We start from the raw sequence: 27,789 nt of genomic DNA, 5'->3' as shown, positions 1-27,789 counted from the left end.
CGCTGGGGTTTTTTTTTTTTGGCATATTTATAAATGATCTAGAGATGGGAAAAACTATGAGGTAATTAAATTTGTTGATGACACAAAGCTATTCAAACTTGTTAAATCGCAAAACCATTGCGAAAAATTGCAAGAGGACCTTACAAGACTGGGTATCCAAATGACAGATGACATGTAAGGGGTTGTTTACTAAAGCATAGCTCGAGTTATCTGCAGCAGAGCCCATAGGAATAAAATGGGCCCTGCTGCAGATAACTTGAGCTAAGCTTTAGTAAACAACCCCCTTAATGTGAGTGAGTGAGCAAAGTGATGCATGTGGGAAAGAGCAACCCAAATTAATATGCAAGGTTTCACATTAGGAGTCCCTGCCCAGGAAAAAGATCTAGGCGTCATCAACCTTCTGCTCAATGTGCAGTGGAGGCTAAGAAAGCAAATAGAATGTTAGGAATGGAAAACAAAAATAAGAATGTTATAATGCCTGTGTATCATGGTGTGACCACATCTTAACTACTGTGTGCGATTCTTTCTGGTCATATCTTTAAAAAAAAAACCCATAGCAGAACTACAAAAGGTACAGAGAAGGGTGACAAAAATGATAAAGGGGATGAGAACTTCCCCTATGAGGTAAGGCTAAAGCAGCTAAGGCTTTGAGGGGCGATATGATAGAGGTCTATAAAATACTGAGTGGAGTGGAATGGGTAGACATGAATTGTTTGTTTACTCTTTACAAAAATACTAGGACTAAGGGGTACGCAATAAAGCTACTAAGTAATAAATTTAAAAGTAAACTGAAGAAAATATTTCTTCACGAAACGTGTAATTAAACTTTGGAATTAGTTAACAGAGAATGAGGTAAAAACAGTCAGCTTATCAGAGTTAAAAAAAAAAAAAAGTTTGGATAATTTCCTAAAAGAAAAGTTCATAAGCCAGTGGTTTCCAAACCTGGTCCTGGAGGCACCCCAGCCAGTCAAGTTTTCAGGATATCCACAATGAATATTCATGAGAGATTTGCATGTACTGCCTCCACTGCAAATTTATTTATGCCTCCAGGACCAGGTTTAAGAACCACTGCCATAAGCCATTACAGACTTGAAAATCCACTGCTTATTTCTAGGATAAGCAGCACAAAATCTGTTTTACTCTTTTGGGATCTTGCTGGTTGTTGTGATCTGGATTGGCCACTGTTGGAAACAAGATACTAGGCTTGATGGACCTTTGGTCTGTCCCAGTATGGCAATGCTTATTTTCTTATGTCTATGTTATGAAGCATAGATTTGGTATGTATACACCCTTGATCCCACCTGTAGGTGTCACTTTTGTGTAACGATTTGGATTCCCTTTGCCAAAGGGCTGTGATCATTGTTTTATACAACCTCCAGCCTCTACTGACCCAATGAGCAGAGGTTGCTACCAGGGATTGTGTCATAGCAAAGCACTGTTGCTAGGCCAGTAATTATCAACCTTTTCAATTCTGTGGCACACCTTTCAGTTTGAATCCTCATGACACATCTAACAAACTTTTGCATGATCCTCAACCTCACATCCCAACCCTCACCCCTCACCCACCAATAGAAAGTCAGCAGGTTGCAACACAAGATTTTTTTTAAAAAATTGTTGGCTTCAGTCTGATGCCTGAACATAAGAGGACAGCAGGTCCTGACTGATTACAGAACCCTACTACACTTTGATATCAGACTGAAACCAGAAAACACAGCACCCAGACAGAAAGCACTGATCTTCTCCGGCCAGTGAAAAGGAAGAAGGGAAAGTAAGATCTCCAGTTTTCTGGTGGATGATGCAGCGACTGCTTCCCTAGGCTGCCAGTAATGAGCAAGCTGTTCATTCTGGAGGAAGAGAAGGAAATGCAGGAAGTCCAGAGGGTTGTCTCTATGGAAAATTCTAGAATCTAAACTACTTAAAACCAAATTTAAGTATTTTGGTTATCACAAACTACTTTTGACCCCACTATAAAGACTCACGACTAGTGGGTATGTCCTATCTACAAGAGAATTAAGTATGCACCTGAAAAAATAAAATAAAAGCCAACACAATCCAGTTATTTCCAAATGCTGTATGTAATTTTGATCATGTTACAATTTTAGACTTCATGCTAATATTCTCATGAAATTTTAACTTTATGATCATATAGAAACATGAAACATGGCAGAGATTCCAAGATGGCACTGTAGCGAGTCGCAGCACCGGACACTCCCAGATGTGCCCCGTGTTAGCGCTGAGAAGGACTCCTGAATTCCCCGAGAGAAAATGGGGAAAAGGAGAGGGAAAGTAAGGGAGCTTCCCTCAACCCCTGCTGGAACTCACCCTCCCCAGCAGCTGATGCTGGAGCGCTTCGGGGTGATGATGGGACCTAGGCAGGCTTTTTCCCCTACTACCAGCGCCGACACATCAGTGTTGGCCGACAGTGTAGATGGGGTTTCCCTAAGCCCCATCATGCGTGCAGTGCCCCCACAGCCAGGAGAAGGAGGTATGGAAGCGGGGCCTGTAGTTCAGCTTCCAGAAGAGGGGCGGAATATCCAGGAAGGGAACCCGACCATACCAGCGGAAGTGGTGTAGAGCGGTCTGGTAGGCGAACATACTTCAAATTTTCCTTTAAAGACAATTGCTAATTTAAACCAGATCTTTAAAGCCCTCCCCCCCCCCCACCTTTTTCTTTGGGGTTATTGATTAAACCAGCCGTACTGACATTGGAGTCACTCTGGGATTTGACATTTACAGTGCATTCTTCCTTGCAAATTTTGGTTTCAAAAAATTCATAGGAGATTAAGGTTCTGACCGAAGCAGTCCTAACTCGTGAGCAGATACATAAACAGCAGAATCTTGAAGTGAAACAATTCGGGGAAAATTTACAAAAATTGGAGAACCTGACTTTAATCTCAATTAAGGAAAGAAATTTCACTTTACGGAGACTGGAATATTTGGAAAACCAATCTAGGAAACTTAATTTGAGATTTACTAACTTCCCAAGGTCTCCATTAATTTCATCTGTGGAAATGGTTAAAAAATATATGGTTGAGATTCTAGGGATTTCAAAGGACTCACTGCCTCCTATAGTGTGGGTGCAATATCTTCAGAATAATATAAAATCTGGTAATAGAACCTTACAGCCACATGTGGGAGATGGTATGAACTTAACATCCTTTTTGGAATCATCATTGGAAACAATTACCCAAAGAACTACTGCTGTAGTAACGTTTGCTCTTGAAATGGATAGAGATGCTGTACTGAGACTTTTCTTCAGACACTTTGACTCTCTTTTTTTGGGATCTAAGATAAGAACGTATCCAGATTTATCCAGAGAAACACAGAAGAGACGCAAAGCATTTTTGGCAATGCATCATAGGACTTTGGCTCTAGGGGCCAGTTTTACACTTAAATTTCCGTGTATTTGTCGAATATTATATCGGTTAAAAAATTACCAATTCTTTGATCCTAAACAATTAGAGGAGTTTTTGGTTTCTAAGGAAGAAATAAATATCAATGTAAATGTTTAATTAACAGGTGCACACTGTAAAAAGTAAGATAGACTGGGGAAAGCAATAGGTTAGTAGCAACTCCTGGGTTAATTTATTTTCAAAAGAATGTAGTAATAAAGTGAAGAATACCTGCAGCAGATATTCTCTGAAGACAGCAGGCTGATTGTTCTCACTGGACGGCGGCCCAGGAACGAAATTTTTCCCAGCAAAAATAAACAAAGTTTTGCCAGAGCCTTCAGGCGCGTGGGACGTGCGCACCGTGCATGCGCAGCCATCTTCCTGCCCGTCGCACAAGAGTCCCCGCTCAGGTAGATCAAAAAGCAATAGCAAGGAGAAGAACAACTCCAAAGGGGAGGTGGGCGGGTTTGTGAGAACAATCAGCCTGCTGTCCTCAGAGAATACCTGCTACAGGTATGTATCCTCGCTTTCTCCGAGGACAAGCAGGCTGCTTGTTCTCACTGATGGGGTATCCCTAGCACCCAGGCTCACTCAAAATAACAAAGAAGGTCAATTGGGCCTCGCAACGGCGAGGACATAACTGAGATCGACCTAAAGCAGAAACATCTAACTGAGAGTGCAGCCTGGAACAGAATAAAAATGGGCCTAGGGGGGTGGAGTTGGATCCTAAACCCCAAACAGATTCTGCGGCACCAACTGCTCAAACCAACTGTCGCCTCAGGTATCCTGCTGAAGGCAGTAGTGAGATGTGAATGTATGGATTGATGACCACGTCGCAGCCTTGCAAATCTCTTATATAGTGGCTGACTTCAAGTAGTCCAACAACGCTGCCATGGCTCTAACACTATGAGCCGTGACATGATCCTCAAGATTCAGCCCAGCTTGGGCATAAGTGAAGGAAAGGCAATCTGCTAGCCAATTGGAAATGGTGCATTTCCCGACTGCGACTCCCCTTCTGTTGGGATCAAAAGAAACAAACATTTGGGCGGACTGTCTGTTGGGCTTGTCCGCTCCACGTAAAAGGCCAATGCTCTCTTGCAGTCCAAGGTGTGCAACTGACGTTCAGCAGGGCGGGTATGAGGACGGGGAAAAAATGTTGGCAAGACAACTGACTGGTTCAGATGGAACTCCGACACCACCTTCGGCAAGAACTTAGGGGGCGTGCGGAGGACTACTCCGTTGTGATGAAACTTGAGATAAGGAGCATGCACTACCAAGGCTTGGAGCTCACTGACTCTACGAGCTGAAGTAACAGCCACCAAGAAAATGACCTTCCAGGTCAAGTACTTCAGATGGCAGGAATTCAGTGGCTCAAAAGGAGGCTTCATCAGCTGGGTAAGAATGACATTGAGATTCCATGACACTGGTTTGACAGGGGGCTTTAACAAAAGCAAACCTCTCATGAAGCGAACAACTAAAGGCTGTCCAGAGATAGGCTTACCCTCTACCTGTTGATGATAAGCACTAATTGCGCTAAGATGAACTCTTACGGAGTTGGTCTTGAGACCAGACTCAGACAAGTGTAGAAGGTATTCAAGCATGGTCTGTGTAGGATAAGAGCGAGGATCTAGGCCCTTGCTATCACAGCAGACGGCAAACCTCCTCCATTTGAAAAAGTAACACCTCTTCGTGGAATCTTTCCTGGAAGCAAGCAAAACCCGGGAGACACCCACAGAGAGACCCAAGGAAGCGAATTCTACGCTCTCAACATCCAGGCTGTGAGAACCAGAGACCAGAGGTTGGGATGCAGAAGCGCCCCCTCATTCTGGTTCTTTGGAGGACAACTCCAGAAGAAGAGGGAACCAAATCTGACGCGGCCAGAAGGGAGCAATCAGAATCATGGTTCCACGATTCTGCTTGAGTTTCAGCAAAGTCTTCCCCACCAGAGGTATGGGAGGATACGCATACAGAAGGGCCTGTCCCCCAATGCAGGAGAAAGGCATCTGATGATAGTCTGTCGTGGGCATGAAGTCTGGAACAGAACTGAGGGACCTTGTGATTGACCTGAGTGGCAAAAAGATCCACCGAGGGGATCTTGTGTACGACGCCCGATTTGAGCGACTACTCATGAGGTTGCATTATCCTGTTCAATCTGTCGGCCAGACTGTTGTTTACGCCTGCCAGATACGTGGCTTGGAGAAACATGCTGTAACAGCGAGCCCAAAGCCACATCTGGACGGCTTCCCGACACAGGGGGCGAGATCCAGTGCCCCCTTGCTTGTTGATGTAGTACATGGCAACCTGATTGTCTGTTGGAATTTGGATAATTTGATTGGACAGCCGATCTCTGAAAGCCTTTAGAGCGTTCCAGACCGCTCGCAACTCCAGGAGATTGATCTGAATACTTTTTTTCCTGGAGGGACCAAACTCCTTGAGTGTGAAGCGCATCGACATGAGCTCCCCACCCCATGAGGGATGCATCCGTGGTCAGCACTTTGTGTGGCTGAGGAATTTGAAAGGGACATCCCAAGGTCAAATTGGATTGAATTGTCCACCACTGAAGGAAATTTTGAAAATCAGTGGGCATGTGGGATCCCTTAGGAAAGGAAGAGTTAGTGGCTACTGAGGATGGGCAGACTGGATGGGCCATTTGGCCCTTATCTGCTGTCATGTTTCATGTTTCTTTCTTTTTTTTGGGGGGGGGGGGGGGGGGGGAGAATAGACCCACCAGAGCCATCCCTAACCGGACCGGAACGGTCCAGGAAAGAACTAAACCAAAGCCGGACCAGTGCTGAATTAAATATTCCAATCGGGTCCCAAAGGCAAACGGAGAGTTCTGACGAACACGTCCCCACCACGCGACCCACCCACCCACGGACGACCGAGGCCTAAAGAGAACAGACTCACCTGGGCCTTTTGGTTGTAAGCACACATCCCTAACCGGGAAGGAGGGGATTGGACAGAAACGGAATCGCGGAAGAGTTGCTGCTGGAGCAGCCGATCCAGACGGCGTTGCTCAGGCCCATCACCCGTCCCGGGGCCGCTCACCTGCACGAGCTAGGAGCGGTGCAGAGAGGCCCAACTCGAGTGAACTAACTGCGGGAGATTGACTGCATGAGCCCCGGGAAAGACAGCAGAACTCCCGACAGGTAAGGAGGTCCGAGGTCACAAACCTAACGTACCGACGTGAACCATCCGTGACCGGACCAAGTCGCTGCTGACTTGGAGCCGACTGGTGGAAGACTAGTGGACCGGCTAGTGGGAGATCAGCGAAACAGAGCGAAAAGACTTCACCTCTGTTAGCGAGGACGAGAGGCCCGAGGCTGGCCGCTACTGCTGACCGCCCCGTGAACGAAGCAGACTCAAATTCGGAACTGGCTCACGAAAAGTTGCTGACGGATCAGGAGAGCACTGCGGAGCTCCGAGATGGGCGAGCGATCCGAGATTGAAGCGGATTGCTCGCGGAGGCGGAATGCTTCGTGACCACGATCCGGAGAACTGGTGGATCGAGAGAGCGTCGATAGGCTCCAGCGCGGGTGAGTGATCCGAGGCTGGTCACAGCCATAGACCGTCAGTTGACCAAAACACATCCCCAACCAAATTGGAGTCCAGTTACGCCGAGTTCCTCCGACCTTGGTGGCTTCGCTGACCGACGGCACTCACGAGAGGACGCCACGGGGTCAGCTCTACAGGATCGAGGCCTAGAAAGCTGGCGGTAGCCTCGGAGACACGTACTAACGCCTAGGGTGAAAAATTACACGGTCGGGGTAGCATGAGGCTAGATCAGATAGACATTACGCTTATCAACGGCTTATTAAGCATCTCATACCATTTCACTGCATCAAAAACTGCAACCCAAATACCAGCTTAATATCATAATATTGCATCGAAAATTGTAAATTGAAATGCTTTAAATGTCTGCTAGGTTTTCCCACAGCATTTTTTACTGGAGCAAGATTTGTCATGCTTTCAACTGCTTATTAGGCGTCTCTTATCTCATTGTAATTTAAATGCTTTTAAATGTCTGCTAGGTTCTCCACAGCATTTTCACTGGAGCAAGATATGTCATGATTTTAACTGCTTAATAGGCGGCTCATATCTCAGTGTAATTGAAATGCTTTCAAATGTCTGCTAGATTTTCCACAGCATTTTTTTTTTTTTTACTGGCGCAAGATATGTCATGCTTTTAACTGTTTAATAGGTGGCTCATATCTCAGTGTAATTTAAATGCTTTTAAATGTCTGCTAGGTCTGATATGCCAAGCTATTAACATGATTCATAACCTACTAAATTACCTCTAAATGCTCAATAGGCATCTCATAGTCTCACAATCACACACTGCATCTGAACTATAATTTGTTAAACGCTCCCTAAATAACTAACACTGATATGAACCCCAGCAAATTATTATTCATAATTTCATATTATCTCTCCCTAATTAACTACACAACCACACAACCTAACATAGGCATCACTACTCATCATCAACAGGAAGGAATGAAAGGACATAAACTCATACATAAAGAAGACAGACAACTGATAAAAATTAGTACTACCTCAAACCTAACTGATCACCACCAACAAATACAAATAGGATACATCAATGCCAGATTGGCAGTCAATAAAACCACGACACTCACCGACTGGATTACAACTGACTATCTCGACCTACTACTAATTAGCGAAACTTGGATCCATGATCCCAAAGATCCAATAATTTTAGAACTTTGCCCCCCAGGATACAAAATTACTCACTGGACAAGAGAAGGAAAAAGAGGAGGAGGAGGCATAGCAATAATCTATAAATCTCAATTCAAAGTCACAACAACAGCGGAATCTATCTTCCCCCAACTCGAAATAGCTTCAGTCAGAATTAACCACTCCAACTTAAGTGATCACCTAAACCTAATCCTATTCTACAGACCCCCAGGCAACTGGCAAGACGCACAAACGCACTTTCTGGACTTCATATCGAATACATGTATCTCCAACCAGAACCTTCTTATAGCAGGTGATATTAACCTTCACCTTGAAGATACTAACTCAAGCAATGTTCGTGAATGCAAAGACTTCCTTCAACTATGGGAACTCTACTGGTCAAACACACAACCCACTCATGAAAAAGGTCATACACTAGATATCATCACCCACAAATTCTCACCAGAACCAAATATCACACTAATAGACACAAAATGGACAGCCAGGCCATGGTCCGACCACTACAGTGCAAACTGGAGAAAAAAAAAAGACACAACAAAAACAAAAACAACAAACATATACTACGAGAGGCAAAATAGACCCACTAACATTCTGGCAGCAACAATATCTACAGACTCACCCCAATTTCTCCAAGAATGGGAGAACAGATGCAGAATAACACTAGACAACATAGCACCACTTCAAACCAGAACCTCACACAGAAAAAACTCAATACCATGGTTTAACGAAGAATTAAAAACACAAGTCAGAAGATTGGAAAGAGCATGGAGCAAGAAAAAAGACGAAAACACACACAAAGAATGGAAACAACTACAAAGAAAATACAAATACACTATCAGACAAACGAAAAGGACCTATTACAAAACCAAAATAGGGCCAAACTACAAGGATACACACAAACTCTTCTCACCCGTAAACAATCTTCTAAATGCTACCAAGGTCACAACTCAGATACCCCATCAGCAACTTTTAGAGATAGTCTGCCTGCAGAGAACAGCTCTGTCTCTTAGGCTCTTGACCTCCCTTCCCCCACATTTTTCAAACTTAGTGGGTGTGACTAGTTCTTTCTGGGGAGAGCAGATTTCAGCCTCAAAAGCAACTGCTTTTTCAGAGAAAATACCTTTTAGAGATAGTCTGCCTGCAGAGAACAGCTCTGTCTCTTAGGCTTAGTCCCTCCCACCCTCCCCCTCTACCCACCCACCCCTAGAGTGACATCTCTTAAATAGCCTCCCTACAGCCAAATTATCACTACTGACCTCTTCCAACTACATCTATTCCTAATTCATCACCTTCCCCCAGTAGCCTAGCCTACCAGTTTCACCCATTCTAACATTCCAGTGTTCCAGCAATCCAATTCTGCATGGCCATGTCCCCTATACACACTCTCTTCCTGATGCTGTCCCTTCCCAACCTACTTCTTAACCCCAAAACACTTTAAACTGCTGCTACACTTTACCCTCCCCTTACCCTCATTACCTCACCTTCTCTCCTTTCCCCTTCCTTCTCCTTAGCCCTCAACCTTCAACATTTCCTTCCTGCTGTTGACCCATCTCCATTTCTCCTATGCACATCCCGCCTTCGTCGCCCTACCTCCCCTACCCTTCTTCGTATTCTCTTACTCCTTCTCCTACTATCAGCAGGGGACATCAATCCCAATCCAGGTCCCCCACAACAATCCTCATCCTATCTACGCAGACCACTCCGGAATGTCTCCAACCTCATTTCCATTCCCCTCCTCTCCCCCTCTTCCCTCCCCTTCTCGTGCGCTCTATGGAATGCCCGATCTGTCTGCAACAAACTCTCCTTTACCCATGACCTCTTCATCTCCCATTCTCTCCAACTCCTCGCCCTAACTGAAACCTGGCTCACCCCTGACGACTCTGCCTCAGTCGCGGCCCTATGCCATGGAGGATATCTTTTCTCCCATTCTCCCCGCCCAGTAGGCCGCAGTGGCGGCGGCGGGTTACTACTTTCGCCCTCCTGCAGTTTTCAACCTCTCCTCCTATCGCACTTATTGCTTCTCATCCTTTGAAGTTCACTCCATCCGTCTATTCTACCTGCTGCCACTCAGAGTTGCAGTCATTTACCGCCCCCCTGATAAGGGACTTCCTTCCTTACCGACTTTGATGCCTGGCTCTCCGTTTTTCTTGAGCCCTCATTCCCATCCCTCATTCTTGGAGACCAACATACACACTGATAACCCATCCGACTCTTACGCTTCTCAGTTCCTCACTCTAACCTTCTCCTTCAACCTTTAACTGAGCTCCACCACCCCTACTCACCAATCTGGCCACTGTCTTGACCTCGTCCTCTCCTCTACCTGCTCACCCTCCAATTTCTGCGCCTCAGCTCTTCCTCTCTCTGACCATCACCTGATCACCTTCACACTTCACTACCCTCCCCCTCAGTCCCGCCCAACACTAACCACTACTTCCAGGAATCTCCAGGCTGTCGACCCTCCCACCTTATCCTCTAGTATCTCTAATCTCCTCCCTTCCATCATGTCCTCCAAGTCTGTCGACAAAGCTGTCTCCACTTACAATGCCACTCTCTCCTCTGCTCTGGACACCCTTGCACCATCCATCTCCCGTCCCACAAGGCGTACTAATCCCCAGCCCTGGCTGACCCCTTGCACCCGATACCTTCGCTCCTGCGCCTGATCAGCTGAACGCCTCTGAAGGAAATCTCGCACGCATACTGATTTCATCCATTACAAATTCATGCTATCCTCCTTCCAGTCCTCCCTATTCCTCGCCAAACAGGACTATTACACCCAATTGACTAATTCCCTCAGCTCTAACCCTTGTCGTCTCTTCACCACCTTTATTTCCCTCCTCAGTGCCCTCCACTCCCACCTCCCCTCACTCGCTCCTCAATCACTGGCTGACTACTTCCACGACAAGGTGCAGAAGATCAACCTCAAATTCACCACCAAACCATCTCCTCCTCTTCACCCTTTAACCCACTCCCTCAACCAACCACCCAGGCCTCCTTCTCCTCTTTTCCTGATATCACCGAAGAGGAAACCGCCCATCTTCTTTCCTCCTCGAAATGCACCACCTGTTCCTCTGACCCCATCCCCAACAACTTAACACCATCTCTCCTACCGTCACCCCCCCCCCATCTGTCATATCCTCAACCTTTCTCTCTCCACTGCAACTGTCCCTGACACCTTCAAGCATGCTGTAGTCACACCACTCCTCAAAAAATCATCACTTGACCCTACCTGTACCTCCAACTACCGCCCAATTTCCCTCCTACCCTTCCTCTCCAAGATACTTGAACACGCCGTTCACAGCCGTTGCCTTGATTTTCTCTCCTCTCATGCCATCCTCGATCCGCTTCAATCCGGCTTTCGCCCCCTACACTCGACAGAAATGGCACTATCTAAAGTCTGCAATGATCTGTTCCTTGCCAAATCCAAAGGTCATTACTCCATCCTCATCCTCCTCGACCTATCCGCCGCTTTTGACACTGTCAATCACAATTTACTTCTTGCCACACTGTCCTCATTTGGGTTGCAGGGCTCTGTCCTCTCCTGGTTCTCCTCTTATCTCTCCCACCGTACCTTCAGAGTACACTCTCATGGTTCTTCCTCCACCCCCATCCCGCTCTCTGTTGGAGTTCCTCAGGGATCTGTCCTTGGAACCCTTCTTTTTTCAATCTACACCTCTTCCCTGGGCTTCCTGATCTCATCTCATGGTTTCCAATATCATCTTTATGCTGACGACACCCAGCTTTATCTCTCCACACCAGACATCACTGCCGAAACCCAGGCCAAAGTGTCGGCTTGCTTATCCGACATTGCTGCCTGGATGTCCAACCGCCACCTGAAACTGAACATGGCCAAGACCGAGCTTATTGTCTTCCCACCCAAACCCACTTCCCCTCTCCATCTCAGTTGATAACACAGTCATCGTCCCCGTCACATCTGCCTGCAACCTCGGAGTCATCTTCGACTCCTCCCTCTCCTTCTCTGCGCATATCCAGCAGATAGCCAAGACCTGTCGCTCCTTCCTCTATAACATTAGCAAAATTCGCCCTTTTCTCTCTGAGCACACCACCCGAACTCTCGTCCACTCTCTCATTACCTCTCGCCTTGACTACTGCAACCTACTCCTCACTGGCCTCCCACTTAGCCATCTATCCCCCCTTCAGTCCGTTCAGAACTCGGCTGCATGTCTTATCTTCCGCTGGACTGCTATACTCATATCACCCCTCTCCTCAAGTCACTTCACTGACTTCCGATCAGGTACCGCATACAGATCAAGCTTCTCCTATTAACCTACAAATGCACTCGATCTGCAGCCCCTCCTTACCTCTCTACCCTCATCTCCCCTTACGTTCCTACCCCTAACCTCCACTCTCAAGACAAATCCCTCCTCTCAGTACCCTTCTCCACTACCGCCAACTCCAGGCTCCACCCTTTCTGTCTCGCCTCACCCCATGCTTGGAATAAACTCCCTGAGCCCATACGCCAGGCCCCCTCCCTGCCCATCTTCAAATCCTTGCTCAAAGCCCACCTCTTCAATGTCGCCTTCGGCACCTGACCACTACACCTCTATTCAGGAAATCTTGACTGCCCCAACTTGACATTTCGTCCTTTAGATTGTAAGCTCCTTCGAGCAGGGACTGTCCTTCTTTGTTAAACTGTACAGCGCTGCGTAACCCTAGTAGCGCTCTAGAAATGTTAAGTAGTAGTAACTAACCTTGCAAACTACTTCAACGAAAAAATCATAAAGCTCCGACTCATGATACCCACTACCACAACAGACTACACAAATATCTTTGAATGTCTAGACCCAAAACCCGGAGAATGCCCAGCAGATCGATCATGGACCGACTGACACGCTCTCATCAAAAGAAATTTCATACTGGCTAAGAAAATACGCCAAATTGCAGTGCCGATTAGACATCTGCCCTAACAGTCTAATAAGATCCGCACCCAAACAATTCAAAACAGACCTCACGAAGCATATAAACTACAGGCTTCAAAATGGACTCTTTCCTATGGATAAAGGAAACATCCTACTCACTCCGTTACCTAAAGATGCTAAAAAAAGCACAATAGACTTAACTAACTACCGACCAGTAGCATCTATTCCACTCATGACCAAACTCATGGAAGGCATAGTGACGAAACAACTTACTGAATACCTAAATAAACACACAATTCTGCACGAGTCCCAATCAGGATTTCGGACAAATCACAGCACTGAAACCGTACTAGTGTCCGCAATGAACTCATTCAAACAAGCAATTGCAACAGGTAACAACATCCTCCTCATGCAATTCGACATGTCCAGTGCCTTTGACATGGTCAACCATGAAATACTAATACATATACTAGAATACTTTGGAGTAGGAGGCACAGTTCTAAAATGGTTCAAAGGATTCTTGACCACAAGATCATACCAAGTAACAACGAACGCGGACAGATCACCACCATGGATACCTAAATGTGGTGTCCCCCAGGGATCCCCTCTCTCACCAACATTGTTCAACCTAATGATGATACCTCTAGCCAAACTATTAGCCAATCAAAACCTCAACCCCTACATTTATGCAGATGACGTCACAATCTACATCCCATTCAAACAAGATCTAATTGAAATCACCAACGAGATCAACCAAAGCTTCCAAATAATGCACACCTGGGCAGATGCATTCTAACTAAAACTTAACGCAGAAAAAACACAATGTCTTGTACTCACCTCACAACATAACACAAAAAACGTCAACGCCATAACCACACCATACTGTTCTCTTCCGGTCTCACAAAACTTGAAAATTCTCGAAGTCACCATTGACCGAAACCTCACTCTTGATACCCATGTGAAAAACACGACGAAAAAGATGTTCTACACCATGTGGAAACTTAAAAGAGTAAAACCTTTCTTCCCAAGAAACATCTTCTGTACCCTGGTACAGTCAATGGTAATAAGCCATCTGGACTACTGCAATGCACTATACGCCGCAGAACAGACAATCAAAACACTTCAAACTGCCCAGAATACAGCCGCCAGACTCATATTTGGAAAAGCCAAATATGAAAGCGCAAAACCACTAAGAGAGAAACTTCACTGGCTTCCACTGAAGGAACGCATTGCGTTCAAGATCTGCACGTTGGTACACAAAATTATTCATGCAGACGCCCCAATCTACATGCTAAACCTCGTAGACCTACCTCCCAGAAACACCACAAAATCATCCCGTAAATTTCTCAACCTACACTACCCCAGCTGCAAAGGACTTAAATACAAGATGATGCACGCCACTACCATCTCTTACAAGAGCACGCAGATATGGAATGCATTACCTACAGACCTGAAAGCAATCAAAGAAACATCTATCTTTTGTAAATCTCTGAAAACATTCTTCTTCTTCAACAAGGCCTACAATGAGAACTTATAACCTCACCAAGTCCACTCAACTATGAGCGCACACCTCCTATAATTACCCTAACAACTCTCTTCCCTTACCCCTTCCTAAGCGCTACACATTACTAATTGTATCCGATCAATGTTATTAAATCTATGTAAGCCACATTGAGCCTGCAAATAGGTGGGGGAATGTGGGATACAAATGCAATAAATAAATAAATAAAATATTATTTATATTATTATACAGCTCAAAACTGAAACAATATTGCAATCTGTAATATTTAACCAAACCAATATCTCCATAACATTAAGTTGAAATTACTTAAATGCATCGACCTTTACATTAGGCAATACAGATCCAAGCAGAGGAAATAATAACAATATAGTATTATTCTCCGAGGACAAGCAGGCTGCTTGTTCTCACTGATGGGTCGACGTCCACAGCGGCCCAGGAACGGAATTTTTCACAGCAAAAATAAAAGACGTTTTGCCAGAGCCTTCTGGTGCGCGGGACATGCGCACCCGTCTTCCCTCCTGTCGTGCAAGAGTCCCCATTCAGTTTTTTCTTTTTCCACGGTGGAGCGTAGCTGCTATGTCGGTCTCTCTCGTCAGGCCCTTCAAAACTTTAAAAAAAAAACACCCTTTATTTCTTAGTTTGGCCCTTTAAGTTTCCTTTCGTTTTCGTCGCAGCCTTCTCATTTTTGTGTCCTTTTATTTGGCACAATCGCACAAGAGCTGCTTCTGTCCCCATGGGAACCCCACAGGACTGCTTCCATCCCCACGGGAACCCCACAGGAACTGCTTCCATCCCCGTGGGAATCCCATTCCCGTGCAGGTCTCTGTTTTACACTTCATTTGTTCCTGTGCAGTTGATATACTGCTGCATTCTTTTAAAGTCACCATTCCAGAGATCACGTGACGCCATGCCGGAGAGAGGTCGCGAGTGAAGAGCTCTCCAGCCCCTGACTTCTCCCCCCGTGCATCAAGCCATCTATAATTACCCCAAAACTAAAAGTAGATCAGAGGAAAGCGGGCGGAATACCTGGTAAAAAGCAGGGACACTCGAGAGCGACGAAATGGCATCAAAGACAGCACAAAAAGAGAAGCTGAGAAACAAGCCGGCGGAATCCAAGATGGCGTTGCCGACGCATAGCGCCGGCTCTTCGGTGTCTTCCTCATGGGTGGCAGATATCACTTCAGAGATAACCACAGTAGTAGAAGATCTGCTGGAAAGGCATTTAACACCAATAGACTCAAAGGTGGAGAAGCTGCAATCTCGCATGGATGACTTGACCCGTGAATGCATGGCATTTCAACAAGAGCCAGCGAGGTGGAGGACAGAGTAACGGAAGTAGGAGAACAAAAAAGCTTCAGGAAACAGCTATCAGATCTGAAGCAGAAGGTAGAGGACTTGGAAAATCGATCGAGGAGGAATAATCTGCGCCTGGTGGGGATCCCAGAGACACTGGGGGGTAGAGACCTGGCTAACACCATGGAAAGATAGCTGGCTGATCAAATTGACTTCCCTACCAGTATGGGGCCCGTAAGGTAGAGAGAGTGCATCGCATAGGACCCCGCCAGGAGGAAGGCTCCAGACCAAGAGTGATTATAATGAAGGTGCTGAATTTTGCCCATAAGCAATATATCCTTCAGGCATCAAGATCGGAGGGTGCCCTAACATATGAAAACAAAAAAATCCTATGTTTTCAAGATTATTCGGCGGGAGTCTCTGGGAAACGGCTAGCGTTTTCAGGAATCTGTGCCAAACTGTATGCCATGAAGGTGCGGTTTACTTTACTGTTCCCGGCTATGCTGAAGATAACACACAAAGGGACAACAAAATCTTTTGAGTTAGCGGAAGAGGCGAAGGGCTTCGTGGATCAACTGGAAGCCGAACTAGCGGATAAAGCGGATAAAGATGCGCCTACCTGAAACAGTGGTGGAAACCGTACTGACAGAAGCTCTGTTCGGGGAGACGGACCGAGAGATGGGTACACAGGTGTTGGCTGCTCAACCTGCAAAAAGTGGCGACACTAAGTTAAGCTTGGGGCAGGATGTTTACATGTTTAACTGTTTAGAATGTTTAAGTTGCATTGGGGGAATGGATCCTATTGTTGTTTACAAGACTAATGTAAGGTAAAAAAGGGCGGAGGGGGAAATTAGAGTGTAATGGAATCTTGTAATATGGGTTCGGGTGGGGGGAGGAGATGGGAGGGTGTCTACACGTGATAGTTCCCTTGCAGGGAGCAATGGAAGAAGGGGGCAGGGTAAGGAAGTGGGAGGGAAGAGGTGGGGGGAGGGATAGGGATGGGGGGCTGGGGAAATGGTGGAGCTCATCAGGGGTTAATACTAATTGGAGGAAGGAGTTCAAGGGGGGAACAAGTAGGCTGAATGCTAATAAGTGAGTGGAGCATGATTGGTGGGAGCGGGTCGGACCTGGTGGGGCGGAGGCTGGGACGCTTGCCTGGGTCATGTTTTCGGGACACTTTCAATAATACACATTACACAACAGGTAAACCATAGTAAAGTTGGTAACATGGAACGTAGGAGGAATTAATTCTCCAGTAAAAAGAACAAAAATTTTACAGCAATTACAGAGGCACAAAGTTGATATCGCCCTACTACCTTAGCCAGGCGGAGCATGTTAAATTGAAAACGTGGTGGGTGGGGGAGTGCGTGGCAGCGGCAGCTCAGGGGAAAAAAGGTGGGGTGGCAGTGTTATTTCATAAGGGGTGGCTGCAGCAATCAAGCCCAGGGGGGAGATATGTACTGGTGGAGATGGAAAGTAAGGGTCAAAAAATCCTACTTGGTAACATCTATGCTCCCAATCAGTATGATAAGAAGTTCTATCAGGCGGTGATAGGTCACTTAATTGATCATTCAGGGGTTCCGGTGGTGGTGGGCGGAGATTTTAATACGGTCTGGGATCCCTATCTGGATTGTTCGCAAGGGGGTCTGGAGGGATCTGGGGGCATCAAATAGAGGCTTGAAAACACTGGGGAACCTTATAGATTTAGTTGACGTTTGGCGTATCTTGCACCCCATGGAAAAAGATTACACGCACCTCTCCCGTGTTCATCCCACCGAGGCGTGAACTGATTATATCTTAGCATCACAGGAATTATTTGGTAAAATACTTACGGCTGAAATTGGGCCCTATACAATCTCAGATCACGCCTGGGTGAGCATGGACTGGGAGGTGGGACCCCAGACTTATAAGAGCAGCTCGTGGCGGTTTCCAGTTGATTATGTATAGAGATATGGGCTTTAGGGAGAAGCTTGTGGAGTGCTGGTGAGAGTATGCGACCTTGAACAAGGGGCATATGGACAATCCGATACTGTACTGGGACGCCGCAAAAGCGGCGCTTCGGGATGAAGTCATTAGCTACACACACTATGTCCATTCAGCGCGGAATAGAGAGATATTGAGATTAAGCGCCCAAGTATGTACGGCTCGAAAACTGTTTGGGCGGACACATCAGGAGGCGCACAGGACCCGTCTAATGGAGTTACAGGTGGCGCTCAATAAGTTATTACATCAAAGAGCCACCAAATCTTTAGCCTATTATAAATATCAGCTATACAAGCATGGAAATAAAGCAGGCCATCTACTGGTCAGACTGGCGTGTCCTAAGGGGAGAGGTCGAAGGGTGCTGCAGCTGCATGATGGTCACAGGGGGAAGGTGCGCTCGGACGGGGCTATTTGCGAGGTTTTCTATAAGTTTTACAGTCAATTGTACGAAAAGCCTCCGAATCAAGGATTATCAGGGGGGCTTATTATTTGAATAACCTTAACTTACCCTACTTGAGACAGAAGGATGTGAGGAAATTAAACAGGCCAATACAAGAAGAAGAGGTGGCTTTGGTGATAACAAGGAGCCCATTACTCAAAGTCTCAGGCCCTGATGGATTACGGATGGAATTTTATAAGATGCTGGGGGAAGACATAATACCAACTCTGACTCGGTATCTTAATACGGTGGTTGATATGGAGGAATTGTCGTCCAATCTGGCGTTGGCACAGATTATAGTCCTGCCAAAGCCCGGTAAAGATCCGGAAAAACCAGAATCCTACCGCCCCATTTCACTGTTGAATGTAGAGGCGAAAATACTGGCTAAGATCATGGCCAATTGTATGGCAGGGGTATTACCGGGGTTAGTGCATGAGGCGCAGGTGGGTTTTGTGGAGGGGCGAACAGTAGCAAACAATCTTAGAAAGATCCTGACAGCACTGGAGCTAAGGAGAAGGAGGGGGACGCCATCTTTGCTTATAAGTTTCGACGCGGAAAAGGCGTTCGATAAGGTCCATTGGAACTTTCTGTTCGCCACCCTGGAGGCGTATGTCTTCACAGGGCGGTTTTTATCAGCACTGTGGGCCTTATATCACTCCCCTCAGGCCAGGGTATCGGTAAATGGTATGGAGTCCCAGATCTTTCCCATACTTCGGGGAATGAGGCAGGGATGCCCGCTATCTCCCCTATTATTTGTATTATCTTTAGATCCCCTTATTCGGGATATCATAGATAACCCCTCAGTAAAGGGGATAGGAGTAGGACCATCTCAATTTAACATAGCAGCTTTTGCTGATGACCTTCTGGTGCTGCTAACGGAACCGCAAGATTCCTTTGGGAACATAGTAACATAGTAGATGACGGCAGAAAAAGACCTGCACGGTCCATCCAGTCTGCCCAACAAGATAAACTCATATGTGTATACCTTACCTTGATTTGTACCTACCTTTTTCAGGGCACAGACTGTACAAGTCTGCCCAGCAGTATTTCCCGCCTCCCAAGCACCAGTCCCGCCTCCCATCTCTGGCTCTGGCAGACCGTATAAGTCTGCCCTCCACTATCCTCGCCTCCCAACCACCAATCTCTCTTCCCCCACCTGCTCCGCCACCCAATTTTGGCTAAGCTTCTGAGGATCCATTCCTACTGCACAGGATTCCTTTATGCACATCCCACGCATGTTTGAATTCCGTTACCGTTTTCATCTCCACCACCTCCCGCGGGAGGGCATTCCAAGCATCCACCACCCTCTCCATGAAAAAATACTTCCTGACATCTTTTTTGAGTCTGCCCCCCTTCAATCTCATTTCATGTCCTCTCGTTCTACCGCCTTCCCAGCTCCGGAAAAGATTTTTTTGCGGATTAATATTCAAGTATTTGAATGTCTGTATCATATCACCCCTGTTCCTCCTTTCCTCCAGGGTATACATGTTCAGGTCAGCAAGTCTCTGCTCATATGTCTTGGAACGCAAATCCCATACCATTCTCGTAGCTTTTCTTTGCACCGCTTCCATTTTTTAAAATCCTTCGTGAGGTACGGCCTCCAAAACTGAACACAATACTCCAGGTGGGGCCTCACCAATGACTTGGACAGGGGCATCAACACTTCCTTTCTTCTGCTGATCACACCTCTCTCTATACAGCCTAGCAACCAACCTCATGGAAATCATGAGAGAATATGGTGATTTTGCAGGACTGCGTCTCAATCTAAGTCAGAGGCACTGGCATCCTCTTCAGAGGTGAAGCGAATGATGGGCCAGGATTGCCCCCTGAGTTGGGCTGAGGACTCATTCAAATACTTAGGCATCAGGCTGACCCTGGATTTGAGGACATTATATGATTTGAAATTTAAGACTTTAATGAGGGATACTAAGAAGCAGCTGGAGATATGGGGATCCTTTCCCCTATCATTGAGAGGAAGGGTGAACCTGATACAGATGATTATATTTCCTCGTTGGTTGTACCTGCTGCAGACATTGCTGCTCCGATTGCTGCAGAAAGATTTGAAAAGCTTATATGGGTAAGCTCTGCTGGGTGAGGAAGAAACCTAAAATGCGGTACACATTCATGCTGGGAGGTTGGAGGCAGGGGGGGCCTAGGGTTGCCGGACCTGTTTTCATATAACCAAGCATGTCTGCTCCGACACCTAGGCGACTGGTTCGGTCAAACTAGCACTTATACTCAGAAAGAAATGGAACGGGAATACTTTGCCCCTTTTGAATTTTTCTCGTTGTTGCATCAGACATGTAGGCAGCTCCCGCGCTATCTTAGGAATAGTGTGTTACTAAATCCATTGCAAGAGGTATGGAGGGGGCTAGTGAAAGCAGTAGGAGGGAGCCCCTCGACGTCGGACCAGCTGACCCTACGGGGGAATCCAGCTTTTGACCCAGGCCTGGATAACCCGGTATTCTTGACATGGGAGCGGCTGGGAATAACAAAGATTGAACACCTATTGGGGGAGGATGGGAACTTAATAGGGTATGAGGAGTTGCAGACCCGGATCGGGGTATCTTGGGGGGATCGGTTTGCGTATGCCCAAATTAAACATTATGTCTCAGCATTGGACCCTTCTCTGTTGAGGCTACAGTTAGGAAACAGGTTAAGAGATTTCTTTCAGGAAATGGAGGCCACAGGAATGTCAGTGTCCGCACTCCATAAAGCACTAGTTAGAAGGAAACCCCCTAAAAACTATGCTGACATCAAAAAAAGATGGGGGCACACAAACGATTCAAGATGGCCGACGCAAGTGGACCTGTGTTAGCAGAGCTCTGACCGAGTTTGAATCCAAGCCTTCGCGATGCCTAAGCGAAGGGGCAAATGAACCAGCACAGTGACCTCCGGTAGACAAGCTGTCCCGACGATTGGACCTATGGACTCATTCGTTCAGAGCCAACAGGAAACGCGGTCTGAGAGCGGCGTGATTGCACCGACCGGAGCAAATGGAGGCCTAGTGTCGATGCCTGCGCTTGAAACAACTTTAAGACCAGACCGAAGGACTCCCCCTCCGCAACCACAGCGAACAAGTTCCCCTTTGTTGGTGTCGCTTACAGAGAAGTCGGTGCGACATGAGGCACAGGAACAGCAGGGGCTCGTTTTGGGAGAATCCACTAAGGTGGATGTTGTAAACGCTGTAAGTCAGACATCTTTGCCGGCGGGAAATCGCTTGGTTACGGGACATGAGATAACTAATCCTTTACAACTTAATCTGCTATTTCAAATATTTTCCTCTATGGAAAAACCCGCTGAAGTGACTCTTGACTCTCTGTGGGCTTTGATAACCTCTTTGGGTAAAGCTTTGTGTCCTCAAATTAACCAATCTACTATAATAAAACACACCCTGAACGTTCTGAGGACAAAGGTAATGAAGTCACAGCAGAACGATAAGGGTTCGTAAGTTCATGGTGGTGAAGCCATCCCACTGAGAATGCCTCCCCTGCCCTGCCCGACCGAAAAACAGGAAAAAAGCAGAAACGTTACCAAGCAACGCAAAGCCACAAAACACGGACCTATCACAACAAAGCACCAAAGCAGAAATGTTACCAGGCAACGGAATGCGACATAGAAAGGACCTATCAGAAGAAAAAACAGAACAAGAAAGGAGGAGCATTCAGCTGTAGAACGCCGCATTGTCTGAGCAGCACAGAGCAGAGCAGATGAACAACGCTGGAAACAGACAATATCCCAGCAGTGGGTATGTAGACAAACGCAATATACTGTTCTTCACGTGGAGCCGGGGGAATAGGAGTACTGGGACGTGCGCGGCTACGACTACCTAAGCGCCACCTGCAAAAAATTAACCCGACCCAGCCAGCATCACAGACAGACCCAGGCGGGGGGAGGAGTAGTGTTTCCCTACTCCTCCCTTGCCTAGGAATCGCTGGAGACTGGTAAATTCAACCCCACACAGCCAGCACCACAGACAAACCCAGACAGGGGGAGAAGTACAAAGATGCACGAAACTCCAACCCCCCACTATCTCAGGAGTCAACCCAGGACTTCCAAAAACAACCCCCGCAGGGGCCTGGGTCATGCAGTGGGAACTACCTCCCTAAAGCAGGAGGAGAAAAGAGCCCAAAAATGAACAGTGGAAAGGAGAGGGAATTCAGTAGCAATCCCCTAGGCCTTAATTTCTGTACTGGAGGAACTCATGGAGTTTCTCAAATACATAAATTATCAGACCAAGCAGCAAAATTATAAGAACAATAAGAACAGTAATTTCGAGTGCAAGTTTAGGTGTGCAAAATTGAAAGTCCTGTGGTGTGTAGCTTGGAGGGTCAGGAAAACCGGGTGGGCTTGCGTCACACTGTTCCGGTGGGAGAATGGCAGGTGCAGACTCAGCAATGAGTTCAACAGGGGACAGATCAACAAGGGTGGGGTCCGGGGGATGGACAATATTCCGTACAGGGACAGGTGAAACGTCCTGGCAGGTATTGTCTGTGAGGGTTAGAAGCTCGGTCATAGGACAGGATTTTTCAGTCCAGTGGCTCTAAATGTTGGTGGCAAAGATGGTGTAACTCATGAAGTTCATGGTAAAGATGATGAAGACGGTCAAAATCAGGAGCATCAGGAGAAAGCAAATCCTCAACCAAATCAAGGATATACAAAATCCTGGCATGCAAAGAAGGAATGCGCTCTTCAAGTACAGGAACCAGGTGTACCAGTAGTGGTGGAGGTGGAGGTGGTGGTTGCAGGACTGGTAGTGGCGGAAGATGCAAGAGTGGCACCTGTAGAAATAGTGGAGGTGGCTGGGGGACTTGTGGTGGGCGCTCTGGGATCATCAAGTGGCTGCAAAAGGTCGGAATCAGGAGCCTTGTAGACCCAGATATTGCAGGTGAACCCAGGAAGCGTGGTCTTGCAACTTGACTGCAGTGGCTGACAGAGCCTCGACTCGGAAGGGGCCTATGTAGATAGGATCCTTCCAGGACTTGTGGGTGTAATACTTCCGGTGAACCCAAGCTCCGACTTTAAGAGGTGTCAGGGAACCAGGGGCAGGGCTATCATTATCCTCCCCTCTTCTGTCTGAGATTTCCTGTGAAAATCGAAGACAGAAAAAGTAATGATAATAAACAGAATATTGGCAGGCAAGTTGTTATCAGGATTGGCTTTAAAAAGGCAGATGGGGTGGCTTGAAGAGCTAACAAAGCAAGCGGCAGAGCATTGAGCCAATTGTTAATTCAATTTACCATAAGCTGTATTAATTTAGTTTTTAAAAGTGCATCGTAGTGCTTAACTAGGCCATTGCTAGTAGGTTTGTAAATACAAACAGTATGATGTGAAATACTTAGTACAGGAATAAAAAGACTTTAGGAACTCATCAAAAATGAAAACCATGGTCTGTAGTAATTTTGCAGGGAATACCAAATATGGGAATCTCTTGACAGAGAGAAAGTCATGGTCATGGCACTTTCTCTGATGCAAGGATAAGCTTCTATTCATTATTATTATTTTGTTTTAATTTTTTTAGAAAGCATCTACTCAGACAAGCAGGTACCTTTTATCTTTCACAGGTATCTGCACATCTGTAAAATCAGTATAGGCCTGGCCCTTGCACAATGGGCACAAGTGACCAGTAGGTATAAAGCAGATGATACACTGATCTGGAATGACATTTGATAGAGAAGCTTGCTCATGTGGGATTCAAATTTGTTGCCAGTAATTCTTATACATTGCCTGAGAAACAGAACAGCATTACAGAAAAATTTAGAGAATATGGGAAATTCAGTATTGGGTAAATTGTAAGGGATACCCATTCTTGTGAAATACCTAATCCAGGAAAGGGTACTTATTATTATGAAAAAGAAATAAGCAGTTTGTGTAGAGACTTCAACTATTGTTGTGTGTAAATAAATGTGATCTGTTTGAGAGCATATACAGATAAATAGAAACAAGATATGGGCATAACACTGTTTGTTGTTATTGTGTAGACAGACAAAAAGCATTATAACTCAAAAAGCTTTAGGTAGAATAGAAGGCCTCATATAAATAGAGCACAGAGGATAGCAGATACATTACCACATTCAAACTTTTCAAAATTCCTCTGGACCTTCTACGACTTTGCTCTGCACCCACTCTACTTGCGATATTCTTTCTTAAGGGTCTGTCATGCGAATGTCTACTTATATGCACTTATAGAAAGCACATCCAATGATACATGAACAGCTAAACCATTTTACACTGCAAACATTTCTGAAACCTGTCATATTTGAAAATATCATTTCCTTATAACCTTTATAATTATCCCAACATTAATGGGATTCACACATCCATTTACCTTCCTCCACAACTTAATCAAAACTATACTGGAAAATTGTATCATGATAGCCCCCATGGTGACTAAAAAGGAGAAAAAAACAATTTGCAAAGTCAGAAAAATAAAAATAATTAAAAATAAATAAATAAAGTTGAATGGCAGGCTTTGAACCCATCAACTTGGTCATATGGAATGAGTGCAGTAGAAAAGAGAGTATGGACTGAGTAAATTATCAGGATTGAGAAAGCAGCCTGTTCATTTCCATTGCATAAGTTTTGCTTGTGTAACTGAAGACTGCAAAATAGAGAAAAAATAAAAAAATAAATAAAATAAAAAAAAATCTTGTGAAGGGGGGGGTAGGGGGGACGTCAGGGGGAGGGGGTAGAGGAGGGGGTGTGGGAGTGGAATGAGGGGTGGAGGAATGGGGGTAGGAGGCATAGAGGAAGGAGGGGCTGTGCAGGGAGAGGAGAGAAAGGGAGGGCTGAGGGGGAAGAGGGGGGGCTGAGGGGGGATAGGAAGGAGGGGGGTAGAGGTTAAGTATGGGGTGGGGTTAATGCATCCGGGGTGTGCAGTGGCAGGGTGAGATCAGGACCAAAGGACACCTGACCTGCTGTTACCTGGCGTGCCAGGTCATCAGCTAAATTGCTGTTATTAGGGGATTGGATGAGTGATCTTTATAATATAGATCAAGCATAAAGGAGTCTAGAATTTGGACATGAAAAAGTGCAGTGCATTTTAAATATTCCTGTGTCCTGTAATTCAGCAGCTGTGAAACAGAAAATAGTTAATTTGTGGGCAGACGAATCTGCGCTTGCGAACAGAAAGACAGTTCATAAATCTTTACACACACAGTGACGTCGGAGAGAAAATGGAAGGGAAAGAATTTCCTTTAAAGTTCTCCAGTAGCAGAAAATACAAATATAAATCAAAAGAGTTGAACAGAAAGCAGTAAACTAAACAATGAGAATTTATTAAAAATCAAAAGTGAGAAATAATGAGTTTTATCTTGTCAGCGGCATTGCTTATCTTTAAAAGTTTAAAGAAAACTGTTCAGTGCTACAGACAAGTATTATAGACAAGTAGCAGAAGAAAATACAGCTGTTAATCAAAAGAAAGTTAGTCAGAAGGCAGTGAACAGTGAGACTTCATTATTCAGATGTGTGAAATAAAGGAAAAAATAAACAGAGGATCACATTTTTTCTTTTTTTTCCTTTTTGTTTCCAGTCTGTGAATAACAAGGTAAGGAAAAAATCTAAGTGTAACAGAATAGCTAACTCTATCTGTAAATCACTAGTTTGCAGGAGTTCATAGTGAATGTTTAAAGAAGCAGGCTAGGGCTTCCGGTGGCTTTAGGGGGAAGTGCCGTATAATTCTGTCTTAATCAGGCAATAACTAAATCATTACCGTGCTACAAGCAGGGTGTGAGAAAAAGAAAACCCAAAAGTAAGAAATAATGAGTTTATCCTGTTACACAAAAGTTTTAGAAATAGCGGCACCTCTCTGCCAGGGGAGGGGAGGGGGGAAGAGTACTCAGCATGACCTTGAAGTACAGAAAAATGAAACTGTCAGGCTTTCCCAGTGTGAGCGTTTACACAGAGAAAAGCAGAGATGCAGCTTTAAGCATGAAGCACAGAAGAATGCATTTGTAGGTCTGAGTAACTCGGGCTCAAACCAGATGGACACAAGACCACTGTGTTTTGTTTTTATTATTATTTTTTTTTTTTTAAGAATGAGTTGCACAATATATTTAAAAAGTTAGCTAAAAACAAATCTATTACAGGGGATTCTGGAGTGGAAAAGCCTGATGAACTGGGACCATTTTATTCCTAAGTAAATATCAGATAAAGTAATGGCATTAAAGCAGGGCATGTCAGTACAAGGTGTGGTAAAAAAAAAACCATATATGGATAATACAGTAATTCAAGACAGTGTAGAAAGTAACCACTATTTAGAATTAAGTCAGAAGAGACAGTAGGACTACTAAAACTAGAATATTACCAAACACACTCAGGATAACTTCTAATCTTTAATCTAATAGTTTAAGCATTGTTCTCCACAAAATTATAGTTGAGCAGAGTGACTACAGGGTGCATATAATCTGCTCTGGTACAGGCCATGCCTAGTTACAGAGAACGGCTGGACAGGAGGATTAGTACGCCGGGCATACCTATGAAAGGCCTGCGGATTTCGGTGACATTCTGCTGCAAAATGACCTAACTGATGGCATCTCCAGCACCTAATATGTGTGCGGCAATTTGGGCAGGCAATTTCTGGATGTCGCAAGACATTAGGAGCCTGGTCCATTTTGTCAAGTGCAGTCTCTGCGTCAATTGGTGACTGACCTGGACAAGCATTGCCCGAAGGGATGGGGAATAACTGGGAATTCACTGGTTTAGAGGGCTGGGTTAGAAGTTCATTGGAGAACCCATATGATGGCGGAGCCCCCTCACATGGAGTTGGAGCTGGAGGTGCGGCTGCATCCAAAGGTGGATGTGCCGGGCTTTGGGAAGGGTGCAGAGATTGGGGATTACCTTTCTGTGCATAGTTTGTTACATATGCAACAGTAGGCATCCTGTGTTCATACAAGTTTGGCACATAAGCTAACAGCAAAAACATAGTGGTAAACATCAGCATACAGTGCTTTTTAAATATCTATGGTAATGAAAGTGTTAAATATCAAAATGTAGGTGTAAAGAAGTGTATAAAAGACTTGCGCACAGGTTTCTTTTAATGCTGGGACTTAACATCAGGTCTGAGGAGGAGAAAAGGGTTAGCCTGTTCTTCTGTAGTCAACTTTAGTGAAGATTTCTTGACTATTTCTTCTCTTTAGTGTAGGGGTTCTCAACCAAGTCCCCAAGGCACATGCAGCCAGGCAGGTTTACAGTATATTCACAATAGATATACATGAGAGAGATCTGCAAACAATGTAAATTTGTCTTGTCTTATATTCATTGCGAGTATTCTGAAAGTCTAGCTGCCTTGGTGTGATCTGAGTTCAGGGTTGAGAACTACTTATTTATTGTGAACATGAAGGGCCTTCAACTTTTTCCTGACTTTGAAAAGATGGGCCACAAGAGGAGGAAGAAAAAAAAAAAAGCCCAAAACAAACATGTTGGACTGCTGACCTAAATTACAAAAATATTTCTGCACAGAATATTAATGGTTATGCACATCTACAATCTTCCTGATTCCTTCAAAATGCGTACACTGAATAGCAGCTTGACATATCCACATGCAATTTGTACACACAATGTAGC

At 45.4% G+C, this 27,789-nt stretch overlaps 1 protein-coding gene across 5 annotated transcripts in view; it reads right to left on the bottom strand.

The window, feature by feature from the left end:
- The window catches only part of APTX (aprataxin), a 331,981-nt gene that overhangs the window by 179,144 nt on the left and 125,048 nt on the right, over positions 1–27,789 (bottom strand). The window lies entirely within an intron of this gene.

This window comes from Microcaecilia unicolor, chromosome 2 (assembly GCF_901765095.1).
Source record: "Microcaecilia unicolor chromosome 2, aMicUni1.1, whole genome shotgun sequence".
NCBI classification, from domain to species: Eukaryota; Metazoa; Chordata; class Amphibia; order Gymnophiona; family Siphonopidae; genus Microcaecilia; species Microcaecilia unicolor.
This window is presented reverse-complemented; position numbering and strand designations above follow the sequence as displayed.